Source organism: Gnatocerus cornutus, unplaced genomic scaffold (genome assembly GCF_029298725.1).
Source record: "Gnatocerus cornutus isolate USDA-ARS CGAHR unplaced genomic scaffold, icGnaCorn1.1 ctg00000023.1, whole genome shotgun sequence".
Taxonomy (NCBI): domain Eukaryota; kingdom Metazoa; phylum Arthropoda; class Insecta; order Coleoptera; family Tenebrionidae; genus Gnatocerus; species Gnatocerus cornutus.
In genome coordinates, this window is record NW_028275375.1 from 69885 (window position 1) to 78964 (window position 9080).

General features: G+C 35.2%; 2 long non-coding RNA genes across 3 annotated transcripts; both read right to left on the minus strand.

Moving 5' to 3' along the window:
- Positions 1-5833: 5833 nt before the first annotated feature.
- On the minus strand, positions 5834-6861 carry LOC148166110 (uncharacterized). Its single transcript, XR_015771008.1, has 2 exons — positions 6778-6861; positions 5834-6134 (listed from the first exon to the last, which is right to left on the minus strand). It is a non-coding gene; the product is annotated as an uncharacterized LOC148166110 (long non-coding RNA).
- Positions 6862-6964: 103 nt separating this feature from the next.
- On the minus strand, positions 6965-8073 carry LOC148166111 (uncharacterized). 2 transcript variants are annotated; one of them, XR_015771009.1, is made up of 5 exons: positions 7880-8073; positions 7637-7825; positions 7268-7573; positions 7103-7216; positions 6965-7052 (listed from the first exon to the last, which is right to left on the minus strand). It is a non-coding gene; the product is annotated as an uncharacterized LOC148166111 (long non-coding RNA). The 2 variants fall into 2 exon arrangements; XR_015771010.1 differs by having other exon boundaries at positions 7268-7825.
- Between the last annotated feature and the right edge of the window lie 1007 nt (positions 8074-9080).

Sequence of the window (9080 nt, forward strand, 5' to 3'; positions counted from 1 at the left end):
CTCAAAATCTATCTACTGGCCCAATTTGAGATCGATCAAACAAACGGTTTAGGAGTTATGCCCAAAAATAAAAAAAAATAAAAATTTTCATCGTTTGAGTCGCAATTTTTTTTCGCGAAAAATCGACTATCGAATTTTGGGCTTTTAAGCACTTTTTCTAACGTAAAATGAGCCGAGAAAAACGATGGCGCAAACCGCATCTCAATATCTCTAATAGTTTCCGAGATATTTAACTTTGAAAATTGGGAAAAATGAGAAAAAATGAAAATCAACTATCCGAAACTTTGATCGGCCATAACTCAGTTATTTGTTGTCGGATCTGAATTTAAATTCCAGATTTTGAATCTGCGTAAAATTCTGCGTTCACTGATGTATAATAACTCGAGTTTACTCTAAAAAATAAGCGAGATATCGATATGAGAAGTTTGGCCATAGTTTTAGTCATGAATTTTTGCAAAAATTTGCAAATTTCGACTTTTGGAAAATCTAAAAACGATTTCTTATGTAAAAAATCGCGAGAAAAACGATGCCGCAAACCGCATTCCAATATCTGAAATAGTTTTCGAGATATCGAGCATGAATTGTTTGGAACCTTCAAAAATTTGGCCATCTGGCGACAACCCAAAAATTCAAACGGCCATAACTCAGTTATTTGTTGTCGGATCTGAATTTAAATTCCAGATTTGGATTCAGCGTGAGATTCTGCGTAAAATGAGTCAAAATTTATTGAGTTTACCCAAGAAATAAAGAAAGCAAAAACTGTTTGGAAGTGGTCATTTTGGGGTGATTTTCAATCAATGTTTTCAAAATGAAAATGACGTTTAATAGCATTGAATTATATATCAGTCGAAAGAGGAGCTCAAAATCTATCCACTGGCCCAATTTGAGATCGATCAAACAAACGGTTTAGGAGTTATGCCCAAAAATAAAAAAAAATAAAAATTTTCATCGTTTGAGTCGCAATTTTTTTTCGCGAAAAATCGACTATCGAATTTTGGGCTTTTAAGCACTTTTTCTAACGTAAAATGAGCCGAGAAAAACGATGGCGCAAACCGCATCTCAATATCTCTAATAGTTTCCGAGATATTTAACTTTGAAAATTGGGAAAAATGAGAAAAAATGAAAATCAACTATCCGAAACTTTGATCGGCCATAACTCAGTTATTTGTTGTCGGATCTGAATTTAAATCCCAGATTTGGAATCTGCGTAAAATTCTGCGTTCACTGATGTATAACAACTCGAGTTTACTCTAAAAAATAAGCGAGATATCGATATGAGAAGTTTGGTCATAGTTTTAGTCATGAATTTTTGCGAAAATTTGCAAATTTCGACTTTTGGAAAATCTAAAAACGATTTCTTATGTAAAAAATCGCGAGAAAAACGATGCCGCAAACCGCATTCCAATATCTGAAATAGTTTTCGAGATATCGAGCATGAATTGTTTGGAACCTTCAAAAATTTGGCCATCTGGCGACAACCCAAAAATTCAAACGGCCATAACTCAGTTATTTGTTGTCGGATCTGAATTTAAATTCCAGATTTGGATTCAGCGTGAGATTCTGCGTAAAATGAGTCAAAATTTATTGAGTTTACCCAAGAAATAAAGAAAGCATTGACCAAAAACTGTTTGGAAGTGGTCATTTTGGGGTGATTTTCAATCAATGTTTTCAAAATGAAAATGACGTTTAATAGCATTGAATTATATATCAGTCGAAAGAGGAGCTCAAAATCTATCCACTGGCCCAATTTGAGATCGATCAAACAAACGGTTTACGAGTTATGGTCAAAAATAAAAAAATTGAAAAATTTTCATCGTTTGAGTCGCAATTTTTTTTCGCGAAAAATCGACTATCGAATTTTCGACTTTTAAGCACTTTTTCTGACGCAAAATGAGCCGAAAAAAACGATGGCGCAAACCGCATCTCAATATCTCTAATAGTTTCCGAGATATTTAACTTTGAAAATTGGGAAAAATGAGAAAAAATGAAAATCAACTATCCGAAACTTTGATCGGCCATAACTCAGTTATTTGTTGTCGGATCTGAATTTAAATCCCAGATTTGGAATCTGCGTAAAATTCTGCGTTCACTGATGTATAATAACTCGAGTTTACTCTAAAAAATAAGCGAGATATCGATATGAGAAGTTTGGCCATAGTTTTAGTCATGAATTTTTGCGAAAATTTGCAAATTTCGACTTTTGGAAAATCTAAAAACGATTTCTTATGTAAAAAATCGTGAGAAAAACGATGCCGCAAACCGCATTCCAATATCTGAAATAGTTTTCGAGATATCGAGCATGAATTGTTTGGAACCTTCAAAAAATTGGCCATCTGGCGACAACCCAAAAATTCAAACGGCCATAACTCAGTTATTTGTTGTCGGATCTGAATTTAAATTCCAGATTTGGATTCAGCGTGAGATTCTGCGTAAAATGAGTCAAAATTTATTGAGTTTACCTAAGAAATAAAGAAAGCATTGACCAAAAACTGTTTGGAAGTGGTCATTTTGGGGTGATTTTCAATCAATGTTTTCAAAATGAAAATGACGTTTAATAGCATTGAATTATATATCAGTCGAAAGAGGAGCTCAAAATCTATCCACTGGCCCAATTTGAGATCGATCAAACAAACGGTTTACGAGTTATGGTCAAAAATAAAAAAATTGAAAAATTTTCATCGTTTGAGTCGCAATTTTTTTTCGCGAAAAATTGACTATCGAATTTTCGACTTTTAAGCACTTTTTCTGACGTAAAATGAGCCGAAAAAAACGATGGCGCAAACCGCATCTCAATATCTCTAATAGTTTCCGAGATATTTAACTTTGAAAATTGGGAAAAATGAGAAAAAATGAAAATCAACTATCCGAAACTTTGATCGGCCATAACTCAGTTATTTGTTGTCGGATCTGAATTTAAATCCCAGATTTGGAATCTGCGTAAAATTCTGCGTTCACTGATGTATAATAACTCGAGTTTACTCTAAAAAATAAGCGAGATATCGATATGAGAAGTTTGGCCATAGTTTTAGTCATGAATTTTTGCGAAAATTTGCAAATTTCGACTTTTGGAAAATCTAAAAACGATTTCTTATGTAAAAAATCGTGAGAAAAACGATGCCGCAAACCGCATTCCAATATCTGAAATAGTTTTCGAGATATCGAGCATGAATTGTTTGGAACCTTCAAAAAATTGGCCATCTGGCGACAACCCAAAAATTCAAACGGCCATAACTCAGTTATTTGTTGTCGGATCTGAATTTAAATTCCAGATTTGGATTCAGCGTGAGATTCTGCGTAAAATGAGTCAAAATTTATTGAGTTTACCTAAGAAATAAAGAAAGCATTGACCAAAAACTGTTTGGAAGTGGTCATTTTGGGGTGATTTTCAATCAATGTTTTCAAAATGAAAATGACGTTTAATAGCATTGAATTATATATCAGTCGAAAGAGGAGCTCAAAATCTATCCACTGGCCCAATTTGAGATCGATCAAACAAACGGTTTACGAGTTATGGTCAAAAATAAAAAAATTGAAAAATTTTCATCGTTTGAGTCGCAATTTTTTTTCGCGAAAAATTGACTATCGAATTTTCGACTTTTAAGCACTTTTTCTGACGTAAAATGAGCCGAAAAAAACGATGGCGCAAACCGCATCTCAATATCTCTAATAGTTTCCGAGATATTTAACTTTGAAAATTGGGAAAAATGAGAAAAAATGAAAATCAACTATCCGAAACTTTGATCGGCCATAACTCGGTTATTTGTTGTCGGATCTGAATTTAAATCCCAGATTTGGAATCTGCGTAAAATTCTGCGTTCACTGATGTATAATAACTCGAGTTTACTCTAAAAAATAAGCGAGATATCGATATGAGAAGTTTGGCCATAGTTTTAGTCATGAATTTTTGCGAAAATTTGCAAATTTCGACTTTTGGAAAATCTAAAAACGATTTCTTATGTAAAAAATCGCGAGAAAAACGATGCCGCAAACCGCATTCCAATATCTGAAATAATTTTCGAGATATCGAGCATGAATTGTTTGGAACCTTCAAAAATTTGGCCATCTGGCGACAACCCAAAAATTCAAACGGCCATAACTCAGTTATTTGTTGTCGGATCTGAATTTAAATTCCAGATTTGGATTCAGCGTGAGATTCTGCGTAAAATGAGTCAAAATTTATTGAGTTTACCTACGAAATAAAGAAAGCATTGACCAAAAACTGTTTGGAAGTGGTCATTTTGGGGTGATTTTCAATCACTATTTTTAATGTAAAAACGACGTTTAATAGCATTGAATTATATATCAGTCGAAAGAGGAGCTCAAAATCTATCCACTGGCCCAATTTGAGATCGATCGAACAAACGGTTTATGAGTTATGGTCAAAAATAAAAAAATTGAAAAATTTTCATCGTTTGAGTCGCAATTTTTTTTCGCGAAAAATCGACTATCGAATTTTGGGCTTTTAAGCACTTTTTCTAACGTAAAATGAGCTGAGAAAAACGATAGCGCAAACCGCATCTCAATATCTCTAATAGTTTCCGAGATATTTAACTTTAAAATTCATGAACATAACCTGTTTGTGTGCTGTCAAAATAATCAAGTTCGGACATACGTTAAGATACCTGTCCTATGTTTAGACACTATAATTTTAAATAATTAATAGAATCGTAATCAAGTCGTGAATGTTAAATCAGACTTCAGATTCTTACTCCTGAGGACCAAATTAATAAAAAGAGTATTTTCTTGCTTTAATTTTCATCGAAAAAATGCAAGTCAAATAAAAGTTTCAAAAATTAATAAAAAATTAACGGAGCGTCGGATCGAAAAATCTTTGACGGATTCTTGTTCCTGAGGTCCAAATTGATGGAAAAAGTCGGTTTCAAAGAGATTTTATTTTTTGTCAAAATCGCCAAAATCCATGGATTAACCCCTTTGAACTTTTTTTGGCGAAAAACACGAAAGTTTTTAGATCGACACGAAACTTTGCACATGGCATAATTCGACATTTCTACATCCATTTCTGGTCTCCGTTCCTCGCTATCTGTGAGATTTTTTGAGAAAATGCAAATTAAACATTTCAAAATTCAATTTCCCGCGTCAAGCGATATGTCAACGAAGCATAGAAGCTTGGACATGCGTCAACAGATCTGTCCTATCTTTAGTCCATAAATAATATAAAATAAAGTATTAACAAAGTCGTAAATCTTAAATCAAAGTTTTGATTCGTTTTTCTGAGGTTAAAATTAACAAGTTAAGTAGTTTATTGTATTTATTTACACTGAAAAATGAATGCATAATGTGTGTATAATTGGTTGCCTACCTACATTGCAAATTTTAAGTAAACTTATAATTACGTTTTGAATCCGACTTTAGAGTACAGAATCTTGTTCCTGAAGTCTAAATTAATAAAAAAAAATGTTTTAAGAAGGTTTCGATTAAATTTCAAATATCAGTCGCGAAGAAACCTGTTTAGTTTTCAACCAATCACACACAGCCCAAATAAGAACCGGCAAATTTAAAGAAATTTATTAATAACACAAACATTAACATGAATAAATTAATGAGTACAAAGTTTCTACTTAAAAACTACAACAGGACTTAGAAAGACGTTGAAAACCGCCTCGACTACACTCCTTACATTAAATCTCGCTTCTTTCGGTCTTTTGACCGTCGTTAAATTGTTGTTACTACAAGCGAGACAGCCGATTTCGTCTAACCCGACTTGTACCTTGAACCCCCTACCTCGTTGTTGAAAAGTGTCCCCCCTTAAAATCCCCGCTTGCACTTTCGTGGTGATTTCGAACGTGTACAAGTTGTACCTCTTGTCGATTTGATCGCGCTGTAAAACGAGCTGCACTCTTCGCGGACTGCTTGCGTGATCGAAGATGGTGCGAAAACTGTTCGAAACCGAGCGGATTTTAATATCGTTTTTCAGTTTTCTGGGTTGATTTCAGGAGGATTAGAACCGAGAAGACGACTTGGATGAAAGCCGTGAATTTCTTGTACCGTGTTTGGGCGGTGAGGACCACGAAGAGGCAGAGAGACTGAAGATGAGGCCGGTGAAAACGAAGAAGGGCTAAGCTTCCGCGGAGTCAACGTCACGTGCATCGGAAGTCGTGGAACTCTCGCTTCACCTGCAACATTTGGAACGTGACAACTTGTCACTAGCATCAGCACCACCAGCAGCTGCGTTTCTGACTTCGCCAAAAAGAAAAAGAACGTAAATTCGCAGGCTAGGAACCATACCAACTTCAAGTACAAGATCTTAAGGGCTAGATGTGGGTGGAGAATCGACCTCTGGACGGACCAAAGGGATGTGATCCAAAGCCTTCAGATCAGGATGGGATTAACAATGGGTAAATGTCCGTGGGAATAATCCACCGTGGCCGATGGGTAAAATGATGTATAATAACGCAAGTTTACACCAAAAAACAAGCGAGATATCGATATGAGAAGTTTGGCATTGTTTTTTTAATCATGAATTTTCGCGAAAATTTGTTTCATAAAAATATTATAATCTTCTATAACTAGACATTTAACAATCGTAGATAATATATATTAAAGAGCCACTTTGGGGTGATAAAAAATGACATAATAATTAAGTAGAAGCGAAAATTGCAAACGATTTGAGCACTTGTTTAGAAATGATAAGACAACAACGCTCGAATTCTGTTTTCGTGTTTGACGATCATCGCCTTCAACTTTCTTATTTCGTCGGCGAATTCTGGCAACGTTTTCTCCTAAATCAACAAAATTAGTTTAAGAAAAACCACAAACCTAAACTTGTGTTTGGTTTTGAGTCTTCCCCGATTTCGAAGAGCTTCGACACAGAAATGATCGCTTTCGATTCCATCCTTGAGCGAAATCAACAGACTCTTCAGTCGACAGCGCGCGCGCGCGCGCCGCACTGTCACCCAAAGTATCTGGATAGTCCGGTCAGTCCGGAGTTGTTTAGCCTATAAAACCTCGAGATTTCGCATCCTCTCTTCGGCATCATTCCTATGCCTGAGTTGAGTGTTGATGTAATATCACGCCTTCCACCATCTTCCTTCCTGCAAGAAGTGTAAAAAAGTTTCATCAAGAACATGTTTGTTTATCTCACCTGAAAAACTCTTCTTACTCTGTGCAGTCAATTGCTGTTTCTTCACGGCAAAGCTTTTAATTGCGCCTGCTTCTTGACCAACAGGAAAGACAACAAAGTTGTGTTAAGCTGCAACTAAGAGATTAAGGTGAGACCATGAATGGAGAGAAAAGAAAACAAACAAACCTTCCATCCTTCCTGAACAAACAGATCTCGCGTTTTCAAGAAACCAATAAATGATGTTTCCTTGACTTCACAAAATAGCTCACAAGACACCAGATGACCTTCAGAGCCTTTGTAGTACATATTTTCTTTCTTGACAACTGCATCTCGATGATGCTCTGTTTCCGTTGGTTGAGTTCCTTTGGCTCTTCTCTAGAGGAGAATACTCGTTTTCTGCTCGTAGACTCAACATTGCAAACTTCGTGCTCCCGCAATGCAATAAGGCAACACTTGAAACATCTCCCAGTCACTGAACGACATCTTCAACCACTGGAAAAAGAACATTTGACTTTGAATTTAACCTTTTTCATCCATATTGCAGTAAAGCAGCACCTTTTTCGTGATGGATCAATTCACTGTACTCTGGGAGCACTGAATGGGTGGTTTCTTCAATTCTGTGCAATAACTTGCAGAGTCCTTCAGCGTTGAGCGACGACAACCGCCTTTTCGACATCTTAGGCTATGGGTATCATCCATCGATTCAGTCTCTTTAATGATAAACTCTGGTAATGAAGTTGGAACCTGGAAATACCACGAAACATTTCAAGGCTGGAATTCAAACAGTTTTCAGCTTACCTGCGTTTAAAAATTTCAATAAAGACCCATCAATTTGTTGCAAATCAACTCCAACTCTAAATAGCTTCAAATGAACTTCTTAACTTGTGTAATTTCTTTGCTACCATGCCCAGAAGAACGAGAAAGTAAACAGTAAAGAATTCTGGTAGTTTCTTGTTAAATCATGAACATAACCTCAATGTGTGCTGTCAAAATAGTCAAGTTAAGACATACGTTAAGATTGAGACACAATAATTTTTAATAATTAATAGAATCGTAACCAAGTCGTGAATGTTAAATCAGACTTTAGATTCTTACTCCTGAGGTCAAAATTAATAAAAAGAGTATTTTCTTGCTTTAATTTTCATCGAAAAACTGCAAACCAAATAAAAGTTTGAAAAATTAATAAAACATTAACGGAGCGTCTGATCGAAAAATCTTTGACGGATTCTTGTTCCTGAGGTCCAAATTGATGGAAAAAGTCGGTTTCAAAGAGATTTTATTTTTTGTCGAAATCGCCAAAAATCCATGATGTTTAGTCTTTGAACTTTTTTTGGCGAAAAACGCGAAAGTTCGCAGATCGACACGAAACTATGCACATGGCATAATTTGACATTTCCACATCCATTTTTGGTCTTCGTTCCTCGCTATCTGCAAGATTTTTTGAGAAAATGCAAATTAAAAATTTTAAAATTCAATTTCCCGCGTCAAGCAATCTGTCAACGAAGCATAGAAGCTAGGACATGCGTCAACAGTCTTTAGTCCATAAATAATATTAAATAAAATATTAACAAAGTCGTAAATCTTAAATCAAAGTTCAGATTCGTTTTTCTGAGGTTAAAATTAACAAGTTAAGTAGTTTATTGTATTTATTTACACCGAAAAGTGAGAGAAGTTTTTCCATAAAAGCCACCTAGCGGAATAACGCCGAAGTTGATAGTTCACGCCTCCTCTCACCAGAGGGCTAAACTTTTGTTTTTAAAACTTACAATTTTTGAATCAAAACCATTTGCAGGAATAAGGAAGAATGATAAAAAACAATACCCTCAAATTAAACTAAAGGAGTATTAATAAAATAAAAAAACACAAACTCGACACTCTCCCTCCTTCTTGCAAAAAGTGTGAAAAAGTTTCATTAGGAACATGTTTGTTGGCTTACCTAAAAAAGACGAGGGAAACAATCTGAAATGGACGAAACTATCCATTCTTAATTAATGGTAAT